The sequence below is a fragment of the Lepisma saccharinum genome, chromosome 29 (genome assembly GCF_977018435.1).
Source record: "Lepisma saccharinum chromosome 29, izLepSacc3.1, whole genome shotgun sequence".
In the NCBI taxonomy this organism is placed as follows: Eukaryota; Metazoa; Arthropoda; class Insecta; order Zygentoma; family Lepismatidae; genus Lepisma; species Lepisma saccharinum.
Window position 1 is genome coordinate 31235495 of NC_139257.1, and position 25247 is coordinate 31260741.

Below are 25247 nucleotides of genomic sequence, written 5' to 3' on the forward strand. Positions count from 1 at the left end.
AGTTGTCATTGAAAATTTGCTATTAAAATCCACTTATCCCGGTAGAGTTAGGTAAGACACATAGCGCATTGCAGGGAAGCCAGTATTTCAGAATGGATATAGGTGTCCCATTTTTATACGGCGGTGGGTGTACATGGGAAAGCCAAACAAATTTATAATTAGGTCAGAGAATTTGGCAAGTATTCATATGATTCATTAACTATATCTTCTATAATTACCTTAGCCTATCTGCCACTTTGGCGACGATAAAGGTGAAAGTTTAAGATGAAATTGGTGAGAGGAGAATCACAAACACGCAAGGACAGAACTGAGTACAAATCCTACAAAGGATTATACGTACTGAGTCCAGCCGCCAGGACCTCGTTAGTCTGTAAAATGCAGTACTGCGTGCAAGTCAAGTTGATATTTGGTAGAGGAAAAGGTCTAAATATGGGCCCCCCTTTTTATTTTGTCATTTTTGGAGGAAAAAATTAAAATATCAAGCACCTGCCTTTAAAATGCATATCTACGAAATATATATTTAAACGTAATAGCATGCTAAAGTATAGAAGGTCTCCATTTTTTTTTAAAAAAAAAAGCAATTCCCAAAAAATGGTAAAATGATGTATTCTAAAATTGTGGTCTAAATATGGGCTACTGGCAATATCACAAAAAGCAATTAAAATTAAAAAAAACAGCCATTTATCGCTAAAACATTATAAAATGCATATTTATGAATAATCTGTTGTTTTGAAAATCACGCGGAATGGAAAAAATCGAAATTAAGAAAAACATCCAAATATTTGTTGGAAATGTGATCTCAACATTAGACCTCATGTCATAGCCCATATTTAGACCATCACGCTATTTTTCTTCTTCAATTTATTTTCGCTCACTGTGGTACATATTTCACAAACAAATCATGGCATTATAAAAGCCCACGTTTGTTTTATGTACCGCTAATATCATAACCTATACAAAACAAAAGACATTTCGGAAAACGCTGAGTTAAAACATACCTGCAAAAAGTTTTCGGAGGTCGCAATTCTATACCAGCGTCCAAGGCCGAAACTAACCACCAATTTCTCTTGTGAATTGGCGCCGCAACCTTTGCCCTTGACAGATAACCAGTTCCCATAGCCTCTGCCAGGCTGCAGCACCCGGGAGCGCTGATAACTCAAGAACCCATATTTAAACCTTCGCCCATATTTAGATCTTCTCCTCTATGTACAGAAGGCCCCTTACACACAAAACATTCGTATGAAATTTCATTTTCATTCCTCGATACTGTTGTCATATGAAATTCTACATCGACAAATATTATGATTTAGTACTATATATTCAAATGTAAATGAAATTAGTATACGCAATTAGGTAGTATACGGACAGGTGGATCTAGTGATATTCACTGTCGTGCTACTGGCAACACTGCAGCCAAGGCAGTGTTTTCAGAGGAGAAGTAGAAAGATGATAGAGACGAGGGTGGGGCCATGGTTTTGTGACCTTCCACAAAAAAGTACGGAATGCGAAAATGTTCATAATTACATTTAATATAAGTTTTCACTATCTGTATTATTACTAGACGTCGGATTGTAGGTTTTTAACCTATTTTTTCCTTTACAGGTACGTAAGAAATAATAAGTTATGTCAGCGATTCGTTAAAAAATGCGCAACTGAGAAGTTTTATAGTGCCTAAAAAAAACTATTTTGCTTGTTAGAACCTACAACCTTGGTGACAATGAAGTTCGACCAGAAAGGAATACGTGATTAAATGCACAGAGGCATAGGCGGTGGAATGGGTGACCAGCAGAAGTGACGCATGTGTGTAAGAGGAGGCGTGTGAGCAGGCAAGAATCGTGATCCCAGCATGTTGCACCCAAGGTCACGTAAAGAACGAAAACGGGGAACAATACGCGTGACATTGAACTTCGACCAGGCACCAGACCCATACGGATAATTCCAGATAGTGGCGCATTCGATGGAAGCACGATAAGGGAGTCCGCCGTATATAAGCGCGTGCTGTGCACCGAGGAACCGCAGTGCATCATCACCATGGCCAGGGGCAAATATATTGACAACACCGTGAGGAGAAGAGTGGTGGAGTTGCAACGGGATGGACTCAGTGAACGGGAAATAGGGCGCCAACTGAACTTACCCAAGTCAACCGTCCACTGCATCATCAAACACCACCAAATTACGGGTACTACAGAGCCAGGTAAGGCCCCCGGTCGAAAACGCCTGCTGAGCGTGCGTGACCTACGGATATTTAGGCGCTATATCCAGACCAACAATCATGTTTCTGTGGCCGAATTACGACTGTGGACTCGAGAACGCTTTCACATCGAAGTGTCAACCAGAACCATTCGCCGTTGCCTACAGCGATGCGGTTACCGAGTGTACAAGGCGAAACGTAAACCCTTCCTTTCCATGTTGAACAAAGGCAATCGACTACGGTGGGCACGAATGTACCGGGGATGGACATTTCGGCAGTGGAACAGGGTTTTGTGGACGGACGAATCCATTTTCAATGTTGTGTACGGGAAAATACGGAAAACAGTCATTTGTCGGAAGGAGGAACAGAATGAAGCAAAATGTTATGCACGTCGGGTACAGAAACCTGCGTCAGTGATGGTATGGGGATGCATGACGGCATCTGGGGTTGGCCCGCTACACGTGTGTGAGGGCATTGTGAATGCACATGCCTATACACGCATACTGGAGCGGCATCTTCCCACAGTGCGAAGGCACCTGCTCCACAGGCGGCGTCTCATCTTTCAACACGACAATGCCAGGCCTCATTCAGCGCGGCTGACAAGAGAATGGTTGACTCGCCATCACGTACGAACTCTGCCATGGCCACCATCGAGTCCCGACCTCTCGCCCATTGAGAATGTGTGGCGTGTTCTTAAGCGACGTGTGCAACAGAGGGGACCCACGACAGTGGCTGCTCTTATCGCCTGCCTGCAGGAGGAATGGCACCGCATCGATGTGGAATACCTTGATCGATTCGTCCGCAGCATGCCCCGACGCATTGCCACAGTTATTCGCCGACGGGGTGGCGTCACACCATGGTAAACAGGATCCCCTCTAACTGTGCTCGAACTTCAATGTCACGTGTAGATGGACGAAAATGTTTTATTTTGTGTGGACACCATACATTGCTGCGTTGCAGCGGAAATTTATGTTTTCCTTTGTTCCATGTAGCCTGCTGAATAAAATATGTTCAGCATATGCATGTGTTCTCCTTCTTTCACAACGCACTCCTATATTTGTGACTGGTCGAACTTCATTGTCACTAAGGTTGTATTTTAGGTTTATTTGCCTAAATCAAGCCCTTTTTTTTTATGTTTTTATATATTTTTAAAGGTTTTACAAGATTTTTATGTCACACACAGGCATTTGCTTTTTTAGTCACGAAAAAATTCAATGACGAACGTGTTTGAAACGTACTCTCTGTCGATTTCCCTTCCTCCAAGTCCATGGTGATTTTTCAAAACTCTAAGCAAAGCAAACTGTCTGGTACCACTGTTACCGGTACAATTCAAAATGGTCTGATCTGTGTGGTCTTGCTCACTTTCTCGTCACTTCGGTACTTTGTGGCATTCACGCCTTGCAAACGAACATTTCAGCATTAAAGTGTGCACCACTGACTATGTTTTGTTGAAAGATTATTTTCAGCATATAAGATCATCCTCACAGGCAAAATTGCGGAGTTTGACTGTGGATAACATGCAAAACGATTGTTGCCTAACTATACGGCGAGGAGTGGATTTTAATAGCAAATTTCCAGTGCTAAGTACTGCCATCGCCGTAGGGTTAGGCAACACACATAACGTTATGCAAGATAGAGCGTATTTCAGGATATAGGTGTCCCATTTTCATTGCCTGTGACTATACCTACTCAGCATTTTTCAGGAATTATGAACTATTTTAGTTTTTTTTAACCTACTTCAAGATTTTTCGAGCGTAACTGAAGACTTTTAGGACCTATTTGAGGATTTTTAGAACCTATTTTAGGGTCTTTCTAACCTATTTTAGCATTTTAGAGCCTAGTTTAGGAACCTAGAAGCACACTTTTTAGAATCTAGAAATCGGAGGTCTAATTATAATAATATTAAACGTTGCGTAGTGAGAAAGATTATTTTTGATTGATTTTTGAATGCTGATTTTTAAATAATAATAATTATCTAATTCTGAAAAAGTGATAATGGAGAATATAATTTCTTGAGGAATGTGAATAGCTTACAGATTACTGTGCTTGGAACGAGATCAAAGACAATGAGATCAAAGACAATACAGCCAGTACTAGGCACCTTTGGCTAGAAACCTATTAAAGGCGGTGTGAGCCAATGCAAGAAGAAGATTTTTTTCATATGGATTATTTTACTTCGCCTTTTCTGCCACTTTTGGGTAATCGCGAAGATGAGGATGAATGATGATATGATGAAATTGATGAAGTGACAATGACCAAGAACACCCACGACAGGTTGGCAGAAGTGAATGATGAAGTCACTGATTGGTCGCACAAAAGAAAATATGTTTTCCCCAAACAAAAAACTGAACCCAATTTTGTTATTGCAAATTTGACATTATAAATAAAATTTCCCTTTTCAGCAAAATTTCCCTTCAAACGAGGGAAAAATCCCTTTTTCAGGCAACACTGTCGGCCGGTCGGCTGTTGAGTCTTTCAAAGGGGATTCATTAGGTTGCAAACCGCTGGTCGATGTTGATTACAAACAACTCTCCCGCACAATACAAGTGCGCAACGCCACTTCCCCCATCCCCTCGTACCTCCTCCTTCCATTCTACTCAGCATCCCACAGAGCAGACCGAACTCATCTCCCGTGAGGTATTGGGTGTCTTCATCGAGTTCCCCGCCGTTCTGCGGGTTGTTTAGCGATTAGCATGGCAGATTCTGGATTCAGCCATTTGGGGAATGCGGTTACGGGTCGGCCTGAGTGTGTTTGGCATTTTTGGCTTGGAGTCTAAAAAAAGCGAGCGCTGATTACAATCAGATCTATTGTAAGCCTTGTGTAAACAAACAAAAGCTTAACAAGAATTTTTAAAGGGGAGGGGGTTAATTATTTTTTAAAAAAAAAATTGAAGCAATTAGGGTCAAAGTTACTTGGTTAATTTGCGTAAAATGTTACTAAACATTCAACTTCTAATCTTTTATAAAATGCATCTACTTTTTTATACTACGTTACGCGAATAAATGTCAGGCCTTCAACCCCCAACCTGGACTGTACTAATTCTACCCTTCTTTCGGCTTTTCCTCCGAAAACAGTGGCCTGGCTGCAGTGTTGCCAGTAGCATAGTCGTGATGCTCACTATACCCTGTAGCAGCTAACCAGTGATGTGCGTCTACGCGTAAACAACGATAGTCTACATTCTACACGTAGACTATTTTATACACGTAGATTACGTAATCTGTGTAAACAACATGGCGAAAGGTGATAACTCAGCAAAGGGCGCCGTGGAAGTAAAACAAAATTATACTCCGTATCAGTTGCTGACGTGTGAGGAGAACTTTTCATACTCTTTCTTCCAAATTCGAAAAATTTCTTACCTAGGAAGAAACCTAATATAGGAAATATTGTAGTGTTTTATGGGGAAAAGACCACTCTTGCCTCACGACTGCCATCTGTTGTTGTTTTTTGCATACTATTTATCTTCTTCCATAGTTGATAATAGAAGAGAAGAGAAATTTGGTTCTAAATAGGATTCTTTTCATTTCATTAGGAACCAATATAGTTGAAAATGTCAGTTTTCTTTAATGAAACCCTTGAAAATTAATTTTAATGCACTTTAGATTGTCTACGTAGTCTTTGTAAACTACAAGCCAATGTAATCTACGCGTAGATTACGGGTAGACAACGCATGTAGACGTAAACTTATAGTCTACGGCACATCACTGCAGCTAACTGTAGACCAGGCGAACGAGAACAAGTCTCGAGACGGCTCCACCAATGAACAGCGAGAGAAACGGGATTGCGTAATGGGCGACTGGAATTACCCGCTCTCCCTGCTTCGATCTGTCAGCGTTGCAAACTTTTGAAAACGATAATACCGAACGCACTTGGCAAACGGGCCGTATTTTTGTCTCCTGGTCCGTACGATTGGTTTAAGAATTTCTTAGGGAAATATTAGGGATAAATCTGCAAGAGAACATTTTGACAAGCCGTGCATTTAGCGTACGGACTAAGTTCTCGACCGTATGGTTGGCAACACTGGCTTTCACCACCAGATTTCCATCCTCCTTCTCTGCCGCTATGCGCAGCCCTGCTCTACAGTTATCTTGGACAGAGTATAGATTCACCTGGCCGAATTCAGCCTGATTGTGTGTAGCAATTTGAAATAATAAGCAATACTCGTACGACCCCCATATGACGGAATCTTTAATATTTTAATCAGTTAAGTTCCCGTACCTCTGTTCTCTTTGCAATAGCTGTCGCCAGGATCCGACACTTGGGATAAAAATATCGTACTTATAACTTAATTGTGTTACAATTCGCATTCGAGAAAGGAAGATCAACGCACAAAGCCACAGTTACCAATCCTTCACGTCTGCTTGTATGAACATTATAATCCCCCCACGGTTTCTCCGTTACCAGACACCTCATGGAAAAACAATAGACGGTCAACGCCGTGACCAGTGCATCGAAGGGAAAGATGAGAAGGTAGCATCTGCTTCATCGGTTCTTAGGAAGAGAGGTCTCCACCCGGTTACTGTAAAGTATTAAATGGATACAAACAAACGAAAAAAAAACAACTTAAAAATGGAAGGATCTTTCTACCAAAGAATGCCCAAAAAACAGAGTAAAATTGGACGAATACAGTAGCGGTTGGCCTTATAGTTCACAAGTGTGTGAACCACAAATAATGGACGGTTTTCACTTCCAGAATGAGCAACAAACAATGTCTCGTGAACGTATGCGGTGCATGCTGCGCATGCGTCAATTGTGGGAAAAGGACAGCTTGCTCTGCGACGACATTCAAGAGCATTTCTACATTCTAATTTCTTCATATATGAGAAGTATTTATTTTACACGAGAGCGCTGAACTAAGCTTATATTACAATTCGTGGATCTGAAGTGAAAGAAAGTAATAATTATTTTCCCACAATTGATGCATGCGTCACTTCAGATCCAAGAAATATAATATAAGCTCTCGTGTAAAATAAATACTTCTCCTATATGAAGAAATTAGAATGTAGAAATGCTCATGAATGTCGTCGCAGAGCAAGCTGTCCTTTTTCCCCACAATTGACGCATGCGCAGAATGCACCGCATGCGTTCACGAGACGCCTTTGCTTTCTACATACCAAAGAATGCCCAAAAAACAGAGTAAAATTGGACGAATACAGTCGCGGTTGGCCCTATAGTGCACAAGAGTGGTGAACCTCAAATAATGTACGGCTTTCACTTGCAGAATGAGCAACAAACAATGATTCGAGTTCGCTTATGGAAATGTTCATTCACTTTTTTTAAAACCAACAAGTACAGTAGCCGATTTTAAATTTTTGCTTGCTTTCTGTGTCATGTGTATCATGAAATCAGAATATTAAACATGCTATTATATTTTCTTCACTGGTACCAGCCGAATTTTAAAATCTGCGGCGATATGGCAGAGTCAGCAATATAATGCGCATCCAGAAAGTAGGTTTCCCACTCGCCCACAAGTGGAAGGCCATGCGTATTGAAACCGGTTTTGCGCATGCGTGAGAGGCACATGCCCTGGCTAGTGAATGTCCTAGAAGACGCCTTCCAAAAGTACTCAGTAGCGTCGCGGCAGCGATGAAACATGGCGGCTCTTATTCCATCTCCCGCCGCGTTCGAGGTTCATTCGGTGATAAAGTTCTTGAACGCACAAAACATACTCTCTCTCTCTCTCTCTCTCTCTCTCTCTCTCTCTAGCCTTCTTAAACCGAAGGTTCATGGCTGCAGCAACACAGGCCTTCCATCTTTCCCTATCTTGAGCAAGATCTATATACTCTTTTACATCCCTACCGATTTCCCTTAGGTCCATCTCAACATTGTCCCTCCATCTTCGTCTTGGCCTTCCTACAGGTCTCTTACCATCAGGTTTCCCAACAAGAATCCTGTAAACTCCTCTTTCCTCTCCCATTCGTGCCACGTGGCCTGCCCACCTAAGTCTTCTTGATTTAAACATTCTAATAATATCTGGACATGAATACAAATTATGTAGTTCTAAATTATGTAACCTTCTCCACTCACCTGTCTCCTCATCCCTTTTAGGTCCAAAGATTTTCCTAAGGATCTTATTTTCAAATACTCTCAATTTATGTTCCACTTTCAATGTAAGGGACCAAGTTTCACATCCATATAATACTACAGGCAAAATTACTGTTTTGTATATTTTAACTTTTAGTTTCTTAGATATTAAACGAGAAGACAAAAGTTTATGAAGAGAGAAGTAACATGCATTTCCTGAATTAAGCCTACTTTTTATTTCCTCTTTAATATAATTTTCATTTGTTAATATTACTCCTAAGTATATGAATTTGAAAACTGGTTCAAACGAGTTGTTATCAATAATTAGATTTTGATTATTACCTAACACTTGATTTCGGCCTGTAAGCATGTATTTAGTTTTCTCTTTGTTAACTTCCAAACCTATCTCTTTAGCAGTTTTGAAAAATATTTTAGCATTATTCTTAATTGTATTCACATCATCCCCCAGTAAGTCTACATCATCTGCATATGCTAACAACGGAGTCACACCATTTAATTTTAGTCCTTCTTTAGTTTTCTTTACCTTCCTAACAGCATATTCTAAGGCAAAATTAAAGAGCAATGGAGATAATGCATCTCCTTGTTTTAACCCATCATGAATTGTAAATTTGTCAGACATATTAAAACCCACACGAATTTTACTTTCTGTTTCACTGGTGCATATTTTTATCATACTAACAAGCTTCTTAGGTATTCCAAACTCTACTAATATATTATATAATTTAACTCTTTTGACCGAATCATATGCTCTTTTGAAATCAATGAATAGCTGATGGACATTTTGATTATATTCCCACTTTTTTTCAAGTGTCTGTCTGATGTGAAAAATTTGATCTGTAGTTGATCTGTTACGTTTAAATCCACATTGATAATCACATATAATTTCATTAGCATATGGGGTTAGTCTTGTTAAAAGAATGTTAGATAATATTTTATATGTTGTTGAGAGTAGAGAAATTCCACGGTAATTATTGCAGTTCATTTTATCACCTTTTTTAAACACAGGGACAATTATGGATTCTTTCCACTGTTGAGGGATTTCTTCTTTATTCCATATTAAACAAATTAATTTATGAATTTGACATATTAATGAATTTCCACCATATTTAATTAACTCAGCTGGTATTAAATCAATGCCAGGTGCTTTGTTATTCTTTAGCCTTTTAATAGCATCTTTAACTTCAGTCAAGTTAGGTTCTGGAACTAAAGGTTCTGCTGTGTGGACTTCATTTACTTCTGATTTATCTCCTACATGGACATTTAAAAGGTCATTAAAGTAGTTCTTCCATCTATTTAGAATATCGCTTGGGTCAGCTAGAAAATCACCGTCTTTATCTTTTATCAAGTTTACTTTAGGTTGCCACCCCTTTCTAAAGTCATTTAGACCTTTATATAAATCTGTGATATTTTTATTTTTGCTGTTTGTTTCAATACAGCCAATCGAAATTCATCGTCAGCTGTGCCAGGTGTATGGGCCAGACGTCATGAGCAAGCAGATGGTGCGTCGTTGGTGCAGGACATTTACTGAAGGCCGGCAAAATGCGCATGACGACGAGCGCAGTGGGCGGCCATCGGCCGTTATGGACGAGCTTGTGGAGCAGGTGCAGCAGCGCATATTGAAGGATCGTCGCGTCACGATTACGGAACTCAGCAACCATTTCCCGCAGATTTCTCGGTCGTTGTTGCACGACATTGTTACCAAACGCCTCTTGTTCCGGAAATTGTGTGCCCGGTGGGTGCCGAATCAACTGACGACCGAACACAATGGAAAACGCATGGGCACGGCATTGACATTTTTGCAGCGTTGCCATGATGATGACGATTTACTCAACCGGATCATCACTGGGGATGAAGCGTGTCTTGCATACAGCACCCCAGAAAGCAAGCAGCAGACTATGGATTGGCGTCACAGTGGATCTTCATGCAGGACGAATTTCAAACAGACTGTGTCGGCGCGAAAAAGTGATGTGCATGGTGTTCTGGGACAGACAAGGTATTCTACTCATCGAGTTTCTGCCCAGAGGTGAGACTGTGAACGCTGACCGTTACTGTGAAACACTGGGGACATTGCGACGAGCCATTCAGAATAAGCGACGCGGTGAGCTCAGTGCCGGGTTGATCTTACTGCACGACATTGCGAAGCCGCATAAGGCTAGACGCACTGCAGCCCTTCTGGACAGGTTCGGTTGGGAGGTGTTCGATCATCCATCGTACAGCCCGGATATCGCTCCCAGTGATTACCACCTGTTCTTGCACATGAAAAGGCTCCTGTCTGGTCAACATTTTCGCAGCGACGAAGAGGTTCAGACGGCTGTCGCAGAGTGGTTCGGCGCCCAGGCGGCGGACTTCTACGACGCAGGTATACAGAAGTTGTTCCCACGCTATGACAAGTGCCTGAATTCCGGCGGGAATTATGTCGACAAGTAACTGGACAAGTGCTGTATCTGTGGCAGTAAATCATTGAATAAAATAATGTTTCCTTTTTGTGCACGACCCTAGGGGAACTTACTTTCTGGATGCGCCTAATATTAGAATATATTGCATAGTTATTCGTGCTGCTACCAGGGTATAGGGGATGATCCTATGTAAATACACCCAAATGTCAAACTCACTTCCACATAGTACACCCTGTACAGCAAAGAGAATGCCCTGTATATTTGGAAAATGTAGAGAGACAAACATATGTAAGAACATGCATGTTTTAATAACAAATAATCAAAGAGATGCCAAAGGCGGAATTATTATTATTTTTTTTTTTTGCAAATAGTGTTTATTGATGCACAGAACTCACTGAGGTAAATTATTGCAACATTTCACAATACCAACGAACAAATTGGATGACCATCTATTGAATTTGACAGAAAAAGAACTTTGACGAAGTTTCAAAAACATTGCACAAGGGAATAAATGGGCTGTTCCAAAAATCGATGTTTTCATAATATTACGAGGGACACTGACAACACTGTTGCTGTCACGTGTCACTAACAAACGTGTTTCCCCTCAGGCTATCACACTAAGGCACTTTTAACGACGAAGTAGAAAGTTGATTATTGAGATGTATTTCTCACAAAAAGTTGCTAAGAATCCCGTTGCGGGTTTCGGAGAAATGACGTCATCAATATGGACGCCGTCAGAATTTGTAGTGCAATCTTTAAACGTCTATAACTTATCACGGAACAGAGATAGTAACTTTGTTCTTGCACCAAATTAAAAGAAAAAAAATTGGACAATTTACAAAATAAAGTGTATTGTATGAAGTAGACACGTTTACTGAAACATATTAATAAAATCTGGAGAAAATTTATTTTTTCATTATCTAAGTTAACGTTTTAGTGTAAATTACTCAATAATTATAAAGACGTAGTAAACATTTTGACTTTATTATTGTAGAGCGTTTTATGAACTTTACAGCGGTATTTTGATACTTTTTCTACCGTTACACATAAGAGAGTAATTTGATTTTATGTAGTGGTTGTTTTAGCTAATATGCAGCCGAACTAGTGCGGTTGAAACGTAAGGAAAAGTGATAGATTATTTCACTTCTGGTGGAGAACGTGTCATTTCCTGAGCAGCCCCCCTTTGACATTTGAAATAGAGACCACGCTGGGAAGAGGACGGCAAGAAGGGGGTCAAGGCCGGATTGATTGATTTGATTGATTGATTTAGTTTAGTTTACTTCGCTTTGCTGCCAATTTTGGCTAATTGCGAAGATGGTGATGAATGAGGCTTGGAAGTTGAAGACCTATAAATTGCCAAAAAAAGATGTATAAAAATACCTAAAAATATGAAAAGAAGGACCTAAGAAGGACGTATAAATGTGATCCAAATTAATTAAGAACTTCAGTTTTAATTACATATTTAATGAATATGCGCGGCACCTCCTTATCTGACTTGAGATCTTTGCAGGCACGTGCTGTCTGGTCGTATGCACCGTGCTGAAAGCTTCAAAACAAGAGAAAGTTGCCACTTACACCTTCCAGACAAGTTACGGTTAAAGGACCTTGTACCGTACCTGCTTCAGTCGTCCAAAAAGTTTTTATCTCGTTTCAGGGATGGTTCATATATATATATAAAGGTAAAGTGTTCCCCTGTGCTTAGCACCACGCCATGAAGGCGTATAGGGGGTGTGGGGGTAACGCCCCACACTTTCTTGATCCGGTCGTGAGTGGGGGTGATGTGATCAGCATCACGCCCTGACCGCCTTTACCACCCAGGGTTTCCCCCAGGTACCCATGTTATTCGACGCTGGGTGGGCGCCGGGGCCGCTTCCATCGTTAGAAAAGTTCCCGGATTTGAACCGGCCGGGGATCGAACCCGGGACCTTGAGCATGGTAGTCAGACGCGTTACCGACTTTTTTTTTTTTTTAAAAAAAAAAAAAAAGGAAAGCCCCTATGCAGAAGCTTCCCCCATCACACTTCATTCACTCATATCATTTCATTCATATTTCAATTTCAGGACTTTTCAGGACAGACAATCACAAACATCCATGTCCGAGCCAGGATTCGAACCCGGGACCTCCGGCGTCGTAGCGCGATGTGCTAACCACTCCGCCACGGGGGCCGACAGACTGAGCCACCGCGGCCAGTGGCTATATATATATATATATATATATATATATATATATATATATATATATATATATATATATATATATAATTTCTTTACTACAGAAAGGATGTTTAAGAGGTGATGAACTGATGATGATTCGAATTGAGGGCAGTAAAAACGTAGTCGAAAGAAGGTGAAGTTGCAAAAAAAAACCGTTAGGACCTAAAAAATGCTAAAAAAAAAGGCCCAATAAGCCAAAAAACGCCGAAAAAGGCAAAAACGTACAAATAAAACCCCCCTTTTCTGGCCTACAACGACCCAAAATGAACATATATTATGTTGGGCCTCGTCTTCGGACACTAGGAAAAAAAAAAGGATTTTTCCTCAACTTCCGAGCCCCAGTGATGAATGATGATGAAATTGAAGGAATGGACACTCACAAACACCCATGACCAGACCGGGATTCGAACCCGGGGCCCCTGGCATCGTAGCGCGATGTGCTAACCACTCCGCCACGGGGCCGGTTGGACAGCGGTTCAAGTATAAAGCCTGTTTTGCACAAATTTCAAACGTTTCGATTGTGTCAAGGGGTTGCAAGTACTTTTGTAAACCTTTGAATTACTTCTTGAGGTGCCAATTTTGGTTTCTGGTCTTGCATTAATTCAACATGCCTGAGGTTTCGGAGTGGGGAGGGGGCTGAATCCCCAAAATTCCTTTTAAATACGGCCATGAAACGCTTCTATCCCTGATGTGCTATCTACGTTGGGGATTGTGATTAGCAGTTTGTGCACAAACATGTGATCTTACACGGAAAGCAGTCAAATATCTAGTACGTGTTTGATGAGTAACTGTACCATTATATAACACCATTAAGCCTTGTTTCCATGATATGAAAAACTCAATATGCTGACCAAGGCAGAAATTTATTTTATTATAAAACATAAACTAAACGTAACGTTTCAACCTTCTAGCAAGGTCTTCTTCAGACTCTGCACCAAGTACAAATGTAACAAGGTACACAACGGGACGATATATATACACAAACATTACTCCCTTCCAGACTATTAGAAAGTTTTTGTACCTTGTTACATTTGTACTTGGTGCAGAGTCTGAAGAAGACCTTGCTAGAAGGTTGAAACGTTACGTTTAGTTTATGTTTTATAATAAAATAAATTTCTGTCTGTACCATTATATTTCCAAAATAGAAACAAGCACCAGTGCCATCTGTTGGACGTTTTGTAAACTACATGCAGAAACAACTGAATATTCCCCATCTGACACTGGCCCAATTACAGTTTTAATTAGCATTGATTAACATTTGACGCGACTGTTAACTGTAATTAGCACCTCGTCTGTTTGTCGATGCATCGAGTGGCAGTAAGGTTAATCCGCGAACGTCAAATGTCACACACGAGCAGTGCTGACATCCAACGCCCATAACAGATACCATTGGCTTCATACAATCGTGTAACTTTATCCGAGGGAAAACCGAATACGATCAGGGTTGGATTGGATTGAATTTTGGAAAATCTGTTACATTTCGTATCGTTTGTTAGCCTGTGACAGGTGGATTTGGTACGGAGTGTATCAGCTTATGTAAAACAGAAAAAGGAAAAGTGGGTGGAGTTGAGGGGGGGGTTAATTTTGCAAGAGAAGTTCGAGGGGAGAGGGGAAAGATCAATTTACGTCAACGTCAGTGGAGGCAAATTCAATCTTCTGATTGGCCGATACGAGGTTCGATTTCAGGGGGGGTGCTGGGATTGTGATTGGAATCAATGTCGTACCAATATGTCCACGGTTTGCAGACGTGCAGGGGAAAAAGAGATTACCGAATGGATTGCGTATGTGTGGGTTGCACATATATTTACCCCTTAGGAACTATAGTCGTCTTTCGCATGTCCCAGGGAAATATTAAATGTGTTGGAAAAGCATATGTTATTAGTAGGGACATGGATTTGTCGCAAATGCGATAACTAACAAACTCTCTAGCCTTCTTAAACCCGAAGGTTTATGGCTGCCGCAACACAAGCCTTCCATGGGTCCCTATCCTGGGTCAGATCAGTCCAATCTGTTCCATCCTTAACAATTTCCTTTAGCTCCAGGCGCGGCTCGTGCATTAATTTCCTGGGGGTTAACCGAAGTCATGTGACTCATATTCACTTTCTGCAAATAGACTTTCTTCGCCAAACAAAAGGATCAACGATGACGTGGGGGGGGAGATTTGTACAGAATTTTTTCACCTGGGAGATTAAGGATTCATATTAGGAGTGTGCGAATAAACTTAGAGCTAAAATAAATTGTGCATGTATGAATGAAATTTGAGATTTTATTGCAAAATCATGGACTTTCCAGGATTTGGCCCAGGGGGGGACAAAAGGCACATTTCCCTCTGTAATAGTGTCGTTGCCTCAAAAAACACTCCTTCAACTGAAATTACCATGTCCCTGCAACGCCTTTATAATAATTACCATAAATTACCGTGACTGAAATGAAGTTATATATGTGTAATAAATAGTGTTAGGTTTAATATTAATTTTCCAGGGGGGCTTGACCCCCTTTTCCCCTTGCGAACGTTTTTGCCTGCAAATATAGAACAACAACTTAGAACTGGTCCTATGGGAAATGGCAAAGTTTGATAACGTTGTTTAGTTACGTTAATTATATGCATTTTTAGCGGCCATTTCTTACCTGCGCAGACAGCAACACCTACACTGTATCATGGTTCATATCTCGCTTCACTCACAGAATCATTTAAATAGTTTCCAACAACTATCCAAGCACTTCAAAAACTAACAAACTTGAGACATTGACACCGACAGGGTTAGTCACGTCTTCCTTTCTTGTCTAACATCGCGCCATTCTTTTACTTTGACATACCCGAAGTGTTTCCATCTTTAAGGAAAAGGTCTGAATGCATGCACGACCTATTCGGGTGGCAATTAAAGTTACCCAACTCAGAGCCCTCTGTAGCCTGTTTGAGGCATCGTAGAACTCTGAAATTTGGTGAATCCACTATGCAGACCATGGTGAAGAGGATGGCGATAAAAATAGTTCAATTTTCCGCCACCAGGTTGAAATGTGGCGCTGTACTTCCATGGTGGGTTGTAATAGTGACGTAAACTGCTCCAATTGGTTATGGATTTACCTTTACCTTTCAATCTTGCAATAAACGAGAGATTATTTTCTCGCAACTTCCAGCCACTAACAAATGTCATTCTAATAATAACTCGGCTAAATCACTTATGTTTTTCAATATTCATTATTACAGCGCCACATTTCAACCTGGTGGCGGGAAATTTAACTATTTTTATCGCCATCCTCTTCCCCATGGTCTGCATAGTGGATTCACCAAATTTCAGAGTTCTACGATGCCTCAAACAGGCTACAGAGGGCTCTGAGTTGGGTAACTTTAATTCTGGCCACCCGGTATATCTTCTATTTTAATTCATCGTATCTAAATCCAGCTTTCATTCATTACTACTCATCCTTCTCTGCAACAATTTTGCATTTATTCCAAGAAGTTCGGCACAAAAATGATACAAAGAGAAGATTGAATATGTAATGAATGCGCTTCAAACTTGAACCCCACAGGGCAACACTGAAAGGGAGGAAGCAGCGAGGGAGTCTCACTTGCAGCGAGGAGAGCACGAACTGCGCATGTCCGTTTGCCTGATAAGAAGGTTTAGCAGTATCCTCTTCCATGTATTTTGCCCATATAGCCACCCCGAGCTTCCGCCTGCCGACAGAGCTTTTACTACGGCACGAGCTCTCCTGTGGGGGGTTCAACTGAGGAACTGCACCAGGGAGGCCGACTCGCGGTTTCTCTCCCTCAGCAAAAGAGTTCTCCGTCTTAAGGACACAAATATGCGACTTATTGTGTAGAAAGTTTATCGAAAATTGTGAAAAAGTAGACATTGTCTATTTTTCATTTTCGAAGTGAATACCGTACAACCGCGCCTAGGTCCATCTCAACGTTATCCCTCCATCTTCGTCTTGGCCTTCCTACAGGTCTCTTACCACCAGATTTCCCAACAAGAATCCTGTAAACTCTTCTCTCATCTCCCATTCGTGCCACATGGCCTGCCCACCTAAGTCTTCTTGATTTAATCATTGTAATAATATCTGGACATGAATACAAATTATGTAGTTCTAAATTATGTAACCTTCTCCACTCACCTGTCTCCTCATCCCTTTTAGGTCCAAATATTTTCCTAACGATTTTTATTTTCAAATACTCTTAATTTATTTTAATTTTTGAAAAATGTTGTATGCATGTGCAGTGACATGTTCTGAATACATAAAGTCTACCCGATCGTTCTTGTAATCAAGAGATCCCTGGTTCAATATCCGGCGAAGACTCATAGTGGTTCGGATCCCACTTTTAAACTGTAGGTCCAGTCTCGATTAGCCTTTCTGTGCATAAAAACAAACTCAAACTCATGTTCTGAATACAATGCGAATTGTGGCTTTATTTGCGAATTTCAACACATTAACGAACAATACAGCAAAAATACATTATTATGTGGCGTTGTGTTCAACGTAAAGTGCTGCGAATCCAGCGGTTCCGTGTTCAAACTGAGTAAGGCATGGTTTTATTTTTTTGGTCCTATTTTCTATTTCACCATGATTGATCTACGTCGTCACGATTAAAGGTAGTAGTGCGACGTACCTAAATTGAAATAGAGAGAGAGAGAGAGTTCGAAAGGAGAGAAGTGGAATGGTGAAAGTAGAAAATAGAAATTGAGACAGTGGAGAAGATAAGAAACTAGAGAAAGAGGAGATACTGGGAGAAGTAGTAGGAGGAATAGTGATATGAGGGTAGGGAGGGGAGAGAGAGAGAGAGAGAGAGAGAGAGAGAGAGAGAGTGCAGAGAAATAGTGATATGAGGGAAGGGAGGGGAGAGAGAGAGAGAGAGAGAGAACAGAGAGAGAACAGAGAGAGAGAGAACAGAGAGAGAGAGAGAGAGAAAGAGAACAGAGAGAGAGAAAGAGAAAGAAGAGAGAGAGAAAAAGAAGAGAGAAAGAATATAGAGAGATGAAAAAAGAAAATTAGAGGCTAGAGAAGGAGAAGAACATGCTGAGAGATAAAATAGGAAGACTGGAGAGAAATATAGTGATGGGAAGTTAAAACGAAAAGTGTGTGTTTGAGAGAGAGAGAGAGAGAGAGAGAGAGAGAGAGAGAGAGAGAGAGAGATAGAAACGAAAAGAATATCGAAAGAGGGAGACAGAGAGAGTCAGAGAAAAGAAACTAGAGTGATGATGGAGAATCAAGCGTTTCTGCTTCCCGTTTTGGTTTCAAACACAAGTTTCCCTTCGCCAATTTCCAGCGGTTCACGGCACGTGCTGTCGGTTCCACGAAGACACACAAGAACTCCCTTGATGTGTGGAAAGAGCAAAGACACAGGCAATCAATAAGAAACCGCCAAAGTTCTGCCTGTGTGCCGAGGGGGACAAAAGTTTGAAGTTAAACGCCAGGTGGCTCTTGGCAAGACGATGAGAAATTGGAAGAGAATATCCTCAGAGTTTCCAAGAAGTTCACGAGCGAATTGCAAGAGCTAAGATCATTATTCCATTGCACAAGCTTGTATCCGTATGCTTGCATATGAATGAATGCGCTGTTCATATACACCATATAAACAAACTATACTGCAGTAGGTGTTTCAGATTTGCTCATGAATTTATTTGTGTTCACAGAATTATTTCAAAGCTTATTCTTGTTCCGAAATTCAATGTTTGCTTTTGCATTCAAAATTACTTACCCTGTTAATCTTTTTCTCATAATGACTTCTGCTTTTCTTCCTGTCATTAGAATTACTTCCTGGCTGGTTTTTTTTTTCATTCAAAATTACTTCCGCGCTGATTTTTGCGTGTCGAATTATTTCTCTGCTGATTATTATTGTATAATGAATTAGTTCCACCTTTATTTTTGTATTAAGAATTACTCTCTATGTTATTTTGCAGTCAGAACTATTTCGTCGCATTCTGTGTTCAGATTAGCTTCTGTGATTATTACTGTGTTCCGAATTACATTTGCATTTATTCATCCATTGAGGCTCATTACTTCCGCACTTATTCATGCACTCAGGCTCATTACTTCCACACTTAACAGTTGGGCTGAAAAGTTCGTAGGCTGACTCATAGATGGCGTTACTAGAATTAAATCCATGTGATTTTTACTTAGTACTAACCTTCAAAAGATACGTGTATAAATTTCACAGCTGCCGGATAATTAGTTCGTGAGATATAGCATTGTGAGTGAAGCAGCTTTTGTTATTGTGAAAAAATGGATAAAAAATAATTTCGTGTGTTAATAAAGCATTGCTTTTTGGCGAAAAAAAATACTGTTGAAGCCAAGGCTTGGCTTGATAAACATTATTCGGACTCTGCACCAGGAAAATCAACCGTTGAGAAGTGGTTTGCTAAATTTAAACGAGGCGAAATGAGCATCGAAGACGATGCACGCAGTGGACGCCCCAAAGAGGCTGTTACCGACGAAAAAATCAAAAAAGTCCACAAAATAATTTTAAATGATCGTAAAGTGAAGTTGATCGAGATAGCTGAGACTTTAAAAATATCAAAGGAACGTGTTGGACATATTGTGCATGAATATTTGAACATGCGAAAGCTGTGTGCAAAATGGGTGCCGCGCGTGCTTACAATCGATCAAAAGCAACAACGTTTTCATGATTCGGAGCAATGTTTAGCGATATTCAACCGTAATAAACACGAATTTTCCCGTCGATATATTACAATGGATGAAACATGGCTCCATAACTACGCTCCAGAGTCCAATCGACAGTCAGCCGAGTGGACTGCACGTGATGAACCGAATCCAAAGCGTGGAAAGACGCAACAGTCGGCTGGCAAGGTTATGGCATCAGTATCGTACTATAAAAATGGCATCGAAAAATTGTATGACCGCTATAATCGTTGTATCGCCCCCGAAGGCAACTATATTGAATAATAAAATCGAATTTTGTCAAAATTGTATGACCGCTATAAAATCGAATTTTGTCAAAAAAAATATTTTTTACTATGTTAGCCTACGAACTTTTCAGCCCAACTGATATTTATGTATTCAGGCTTCTTGCTTCCACATTTATTCATGTATTCAGGTTTATTTATCATGTTTATTTATGCTTGATGAAACTTTATTTTATTAGAGTTTTTATACGGTAGCTTGTGTATGATACATAGTAAATGTTTTACATGAGAAATATGACAATATTTTTTACTTTTTTCAAGCCCCTTAGTCTTAGAGCCCATCCGCCTGTATGTTACGTCCCTGATTTGACGAATTATAACGTTTAACTAGAATTTAAAGCCAGATAAGAACAGAATGTTTTAATTTTATAGCCTACAACAATTAGCGTTTTTAATCTCCCCCCCCTCACTTGTATTTAATACATCTTTTGTATCAACCCCATGAGACGCGAGGCCTCGGGCGTTTGCCCACTTAGCCCACCCCTTGCTACGCCACTGTACTTAACAGTACAACGGGAAGCTTTCAATATGCTAGTGATGACAATACAGATAGAACATTAGGTTTAGTAGCAAGTGAAGAGCAGGTTGAGAGCTTAACGAGAAAAAACCTACACCAAGTTGAAGTAGACATCGGCGATCACGCACAAGAACACCAGATAAAACAATGTATACCAGAGTACAAAGACAGCGCTTTGCCACAACACATTGCAGAAATCAAGGCAAAAGACAACGCAATAATGGCATCTACTTCCAAAGGTAAGAAGAAAACAGGAAGTTTCAAGAGGCAGGACAAGAAAAATCTGATACAGACAGGGTTACTAACAATTCTTGTATATTTTGTTACATTTCAAGCGATGACTCAAGAACTACGCTGAAGGGAGCCTGACACGGATTTTCAGTCCTGCAGTAAATGCTATCACGAGCGTTGTGTAAATGCTGTTGGAAGAAAACAATTTGTGTGTGACAAATGTCAGGTTCCACCGCTTTAATGCAGTACTTGCTTTATTATCATATTTTATAGTCTTCTCATGTTGTTATACAGAGTGTTCGAAAAGTCACGCAACCCGGTGTTTACGACCGTATAACGGAATGGCGAAACGGAATAAATTACATACACCTTGCAACCCTGAAATGTGGGTATCCCTAAATGCTTCTCTTACGCAAGAATAAGACGATGTTCGGATATATTCTTCAACAATAAACACTCTTTCCTGTGTAGAATATGGCATTTTAAAAACACACACGACGTCAGCATAAGTAGACACAATCTGGAATGCCGTTCGCGGCAAACAGCAACTACCTAAGGCACAGAAAACATAACAATTGATACACGATCTTCTGTACCCACATTTCAGGGTTGCAAGGTGTATGTAATTTATTGCATATGTTCGAGAATAACCAACTTTCTCCTTTGTCGTTAAAAGTGCCTTAGTGTGATAGCCTGAGGTGAAACACGTCTGTTAGTGACACGTGACAGCAACAGTGTTGCCAGTGTCCTGCGTAATATTGTGAAAACATTGATTTTTGGAACAGCCCATTTATTCCCTTCTGCAATGTTTTTGAAACTTCGTCAAAGTTCTTTTTCAGTCAAATTCATTAGATGGCCATCCAAATTGTTCGTTGGTATTGTGAAATGTTGCAATAATTTACCTCGGTGAGTTCTGTGCATCAATACACACGATTTGCAAATATTTTTTTTCCGCCTTTGGCAACACTTTGCTTATTTGTTATTAAAACATGCATGTTCTTACATATGTTTGTCTCTCTAAATTTTCCCAATATACAGGGCATTCTCTTGGCAGAAAGCGTTTCTTCTCATTCCGTTTCGCTATTCCGTTATACGGTCGTAAACACCGGGTTGCGTGACTTTTCGGACACTCTGTACTTATAGTAACACTGATCCGTATTGCCCCGTTAGTGATCCGTTTTACCCCAGCATTCGGAGCATGCAATGTATAACAGAATACTTTTTAATAAATTGTATTATTAACTTCTGGCTCATACGATATTGTGAACATACATAGTAGAAACTTCAGTTATTTTTTGGTAAAGTTGGCAACACTAACATTATTCTATATACATTATAAACTGTTGTAAAGAAAAATTGATCCGCAATGGTCTGGTCTACCATATATTCTCCAATGCGGACGTAATGCAGGGAGATGGTAAGGGGATCGGGGGGAAGAGGAATAAAAAAATAGAATATCGGTCTTTCAGTCGGGAAATTCCTTCTAGCTTATGGTTTACCCTCCAATCGTATTCATGATGCTTCTCCACCCCTCTGTTGCCCACGGCAACGCATCCGCTACTTTCAACATAGAGGAATTGATGCGTTATCGTGTGGTCTAGAAATGTGTGCATCCATTTTGTACGGCAGACTGAAGCTTCTCTGAGTAAAGAAGACGGGAAGATGTCTTTCAAATATTGTTTTTGTACGGAAATCTGCAAACTCTACAATGAAGTCTCGAGATTCTATATCTGTAGTATTTCGTGCTTTTTTAAAGTCCACTTTATGCTAGATAGACTAACCAGGACTGGAGCTATAGTTTCAAGTGGAATCTGAACCAAGTTTACAACGTCATCTGCCTCCTCCTATATTCAGAACTACACTCGCATATGTATTCAGACTTGAATCCGTAATTATTCCTTTGTGCAGACTTACTTCTGCACTGATTCCTGTATTCATAATTTATGTGTTCAGACCTAAATCCACATTTATTTCTATATACAGAATTACTTTGCACTTATTCCTGTATTCAGAATTACTTCTGCACTAATTCATGTATTCAGTCTTAAATCCACATTTATTCCTTTATACAGAATTACTTTCGCACTTATTCCTGTATTTAGAAATACTTCTGCACTAATTCATGTATTCAGACTTAAATCCACATTTATTTCTTTATGCAGAATTACTTTTGCACTTATTGCTGTATTTAGAATTACTTCTGCACTAATTCATGCATTCAGACTTATATCCACATTTATTTATTTTAGAATTAATTCTGCACTTATTCCTGTATTTAGAATTACTTCTGCACTAATTTATGTATTCCGATTTAAATGCACATTTATTCCTTAATGCAGAATTAATTCTGCACTTATTCCTTTATTCAAAATTACTTCTGTACTTATTCATGTATTCAGACTTAAATTCACATTTATTCCTTTATGCAGAATTACTTCTGCACTTATTCATGTATTCAAACTAAAATCAATATTTATTCCCGAATACAGAATTACTTCTGCACTTATTCAGGCAGACAGAATTACTTCAGAGCTTATTCCTGTATTCAGAATTGATTACAAGATGAAAGTACTGTTGTCGGATATGCTAATTAGGACTGGACCTACAGTTTAATGTGCAATCCTCGCCTCTCTGTAAATGTGTCTCCACTGAGAATTAAACCCGGAAATTTCGATTGCTAGATGAGATCGGCATGGAGGGGAAAACATCCGTTTGCCGCAGAGCGCGGTGTGTTGCTTCACTCACTCGCTTTCTTCCCTTCTCTACCGTTATGCGTGGCACTGCTCCGCAGATTCCCGGAGCTGGGTTTACGTAATCATATCAGAGCTAACGGGCCAGAAGAACATACAGCGTGTCCACAAAAACATTCTGTGATTATAAACGACCACAAAATTTTAATTATGCATATTACGAAATTTAGGTATACCGATACAATTCGAAAGAACAGCTCAAAGAATTTTAGCGGATGTGTAATTGTTAGCGTTAACTACAACAATAGATGGCATAACAATAAAAGAATGAAAAAAAGGAAAAATCACTCGATTGTTAATGGCATTGTTGTTAGAAGCAAATTGTGTTACTGTTGATGTTTTCTGGATGTTTTGGTTTGCATTTCAGTTCAGTGTGAATTATGTAGCGTTTAGAGATTCATGGTGAACACACAGAAACGTAGTTGGTGAGTACTGGAATACCATAACACACGGAGTGTAGTGACAGTTCAGCGTGCCCTCCGATGGACCTTCAGACATGCGGCACCTACTGACAGGACGATTCTGAGATGGTACAGAGATTTTTTAGAGCGAGGATGCATATGTGATCATAGGAAAGGCCATTCAGGGAGACCATCTGCCAGTGTGGAAATTGTGGAACATGTGCAGGAGACATTTGTATAGTCGACGCGCTAGCTACGTTAACGACCGGCTGGCTTTGAAGTCCACGGAGCGCGCCCACCAGCTGCAACAATCACATTCAACGCAAAGTGTTGCCACACGTCTACTCTACGCCACCTTGTCCCTCCGCCTTCCCACGGTCTCCACATTGAAGTTGCAAAGTACGGCAACAGCGCAGTCATGTGACTGAGACTCCACGTGGAGTAGACGAGCAGAATGACAGCTGCGCCCATTGACTGAAGGTTGAGTGTGATTTGACGAAAACAACTCGCCCGCTATTTATCCCCACCCACGTTTGTGGCGGCGGCTTTCTTCAGTTCTTCGACGTTAACGAAGTAAAGCATGGACTTTACGTAGTCCTATGAAGTCTGTGCGTAGAGCTAGCCTGCAGTTAAACATCCCTAAATCCTCAGTGTCCAAAATCCTACGTACTCATTGGAAGCTTCATCCCTACAAACTGCAGTTTCTGATGACAGTGAAAAACGACTTTCTTTTTGTGAACATTTATTAACACTTCTAACAACAATGCCATTAACACAATCGAAAGATTGTTTCCTTTTTTCATTCTTTTATTGTTATGCCATCTGTTGTAGTTAACGCCAACAATTACACATCCGCTAAAATTCTCTGAGCTGTTCTTTCGAATGATATCGATATAAATTTCGTAATATACATAATAAAAATTTTGGTCGTCTATAATCACGGAATGTTTTCGTTGACACGCTGTATGTTCTGTGCTTTTATACTACAATGCTATTGAATTGAAAGCGCATCCCAAGGACCTTGTAAACCTTAATAAAATTTGAGGCTGCAAGCTGACAGTCTTGTGTGTCTTAGTACCTTTGAAGTTTCGAGAAGTATTGAATTGACAAAAGCATCTTCGACTTTCACATTCAGTTATTGCATCTGCTCTAGCCAGCACTTTGAAATCTGACCTTCTGGTTTCCCGTCATGATCAATCGAAGAACTCCTCACATGCCTAGGAGGAGCGCATAACAGCTCTCTCTATACTCGTTGAAAATCAAACGTGGCTGTGACGTAAAAGCAGTGTTTCCAATTCTTGACTTTAAAACTGCCCATCTTTTCAAATGATTGAAGGATTTGCAGTGTAGTGTTCGTAGAAGTTGTGAGGTACAACTGACGAATTTTATAACTATACTCTATCCCGGGTATTTCTGGAGTAAGCGAACGATAACAAGTGTCTGCGCAAATGCTGGCTCGAGACGGCTCCACCAATGAACACGTGAGAGGGAATGGGATGGCATGGAGAGGGAAAAGTGAGTATACATTGATGTACAACATTATAAAAATGAGATGCGAAAAATTATCGTGAGATTGCAACTT

General features: G+C 40.2%; 1 protein-coding gene across 1 annotated transcript in view; it reads left to right on the forward strand.

The window, feature by feature from the left end:
* Window positions 1-25247, forward strand: part of LOC145981588 (adenylate cyclase type 6) — a 464667-nt gene that overhangs the window by 131540 nt on the left and 307880 nt on the right. The gene's annotated exons all lie outside the window — the stretch shown is intronic.